General features: G+C 52.6%; 1 pseudogene; it reads right to left on the bottom strand.

Annotated features, from left to right (window-relative positions):
* Window positions 1-494: 494 nt before the first annotated feature.
* The window catches only part of LOC102754294, a 4,801-nt pseudogene continuing 2,893 nt past the window's right edge, over window positions 495-2,402 (bottom strand).

Below are 2,402 nucleotides of genomic sequence, written 5' to 3'. Positions count from 1 at the left end.
CAGAGACAGGGTTGAATCATATGTGGGTGTTTATTCCAGTGCTGCAGGCAGTATGGGAGAACAGCAGGTCAGCCTCAGAAATCTGCCCTGCACCCCACCATAAGCCAGTTGCTTATATAGTAAAAGTACAAAGGAAAAGTAGGCAAAAGAGCAGTTTATAGATATGCAGAAGAACTAGGGGTCTTTGAACGGCTTAGTGATATGCAAGGGCTGGAGTTACATGGGGAAATAGCCCAAGTGCCATATGAGCAATTAGCAGGTAAGCAGGCTGGAGGTCTTTATGACAACTTTAAGAGACTTTAAATGGTGGTTATTTTTATAATTTTCACCAGTTATGGTTGTTTCAGAGGGAATTGGTCCAAAGGACTCCTCATGTACCCATTCCAGACATTGACATCTAGCCACTGTGTTTTTGTTTTTGGTGGCAAAATATTTATTGTTTGCTGCCCCCCTACCCCCCAGGAGACCACAGGGGTTATGAAGGCTGGAGTATGTCACAGCATCTTCTGAAATAGAGAGATCTAGGCCATCTCCCTGAGCTCTGCTTCTGTCAGCTGGAGCTTGGCCTCCTCTGCCTCCTGGACTTCGAGGGGCACCTTGACTGGGTAGCCCACAGCGGCACTGCACTCCTGCAGATGCTGGGCCTGCCGCTGCGCCTCACCATGCCTGACCTGCAGCTTGCCTGGCTCCCAGGCCGGTACAGAGCAGCCAGGGTCCTAGCGCAGCCCTGGGTCACAGGAGCCCCCAGCGCCAGAACAGCTGCCACACCCACGCTGGCCAGCGCCTGCACGTAGCCTGACACTGCCGATGCCAGGGCACCTGTAGCCTCATTGGCCACTTCCAGGAAACAGTCAGACTGAGTCCAAATGAGGTTTTAATCAGCACCCAAGGAGCCCAAGACTCGGGCAATGCTCAGGGCCAGCTTCAAGGCCAGTACTGCCTCAGGGTCCTTCTAGAAGCACTCTGAGGGCTCTGGGAAGGGGTAACACAGAGGCTAGGGGGTTCTGTGGCAGACATGAAGGGCATGAATGGTGACAGCAGCTGCCGGGGTCCAACCCCAGTGGGTCCAGGGGTCCCCAAAGGTGTGGACGGAGTCGGCGAAGAAGGAATGACATGGAGACAGCTTTCAGTTGATCAGCAGCCTAGCCAGGATCTCCAGCCAAGTTCTGGTCTGGAATTACATCTGTATTTATACCAGTTGATTTTAATCCTATCAATTTCTATGCCAAAGGTTAGGGCGTTTCTTATCTCCATTCCAGGGAGTAAATATTATGTAGCTTAAGCATGATTGTTCGTAGTTAAAGTGATTAATTACCCGCCTGGCACTTAGTTAGGGGGTTTTATTCCCTCCCTAACTTCAGGGGAAAATCCCTACCTAGGGAAACAACCTTTCTCAGAGAGGTGACCTTGGACTGGCTCCCGGCAAGCAGCCTCAGGCCAATGTCCAGGCAGGTGTGGAGGGTCTGGCAGGCGCACTCAGTGGTCACCTGGCCCACCCCACTCAGCACAGGCTTCAGGCACTGCAGGCAGACATCACAGAGCTCATAGAGCCAGAAGCTGTACTGGGAGGTAGTGACAGCCGGAAGTCATAGGCCTGGAAACCTTGGTTGCTAAGACTCACAGCCTGAAGTCAGCTGGCTGCAGATCCAGAAGTCCACCAGGCTCTTGTGGCCTCCAGGCTCCAAGGTGTCTGAGGGCACGAAACCCTTGCCAAGGCCATGAAGGGCAAACTTGCTGGTGTTCCAGAGCTTGTTGCAGAAGCTACAGTATCCCAGTATCTAGTTTATGTCATGCCCCTGGGATGTGTAGGCACACAGTCCAAACTGGAGGGCATCGGTGCCACACTTGGGAATCCCCGCCGGGAAGTATGCCTTCTGCCCTTCTTTAGCCCTTTCCGTCTCACTGGGATCCAGATTTCTGTTCAGTAACTAGTCATGGAGGCCCTGTAGGGAGACTCCCTGTATGATATCCAGGGCATGAATGACATTGCCCAGAGACTTGCTCATCTTCCGGCCATAGGCACCTGCACAATGGCATGGAGGTAGACCTCTCTGAAGGGCAGCCTGCCCGTGAGCTTCAGGCCCAACATGACCATCCTGGCCTCCCAGGAGAAGAGGATGTCATGGCCTGTCTCCAGCAGGGTCCCTGGGTAGAACACACTCAGATCTGCTGACTGGCTGAGACATCCCAGTGAAGCAGAATTTTTGGACTGGGCAGGACGTCCTGGATTCTTTTTCCGCCAGAGTCGAAGAATGAATCCACAGACAGAAGATGGTATAGCACAGGTGGAGATTTATTGAGGAACAAGTACAGACTCCACATGGGGAAGGGGAGAGAATCTCACTGTGTTCCCTTTTCCAGGGCTTATAAAGATTGTAGACCTTTGTGCCTTGATATCCCTC

Source organism: Myotis davidii, unplaced genomic scaffold (genome assembly GCF_000327345.1).
Source record: "Myotis davidii unplaced genomic scaffold, ASM32734v1 scaffold24, whole genome shotgun sequence".
In the NCBI taxonomy this organism is placed as follows: domain Eukaryota; kingdom Metazoa; phylum Chordata; class Mammalia; order Chiroptera; family Vespertilionidae; genus Myotis; species Myotis davidii.
Note: the sequence above shows the minus strand (reverse complement) of the source record. Positions and strands in the feature narration are given on the sequence as shown.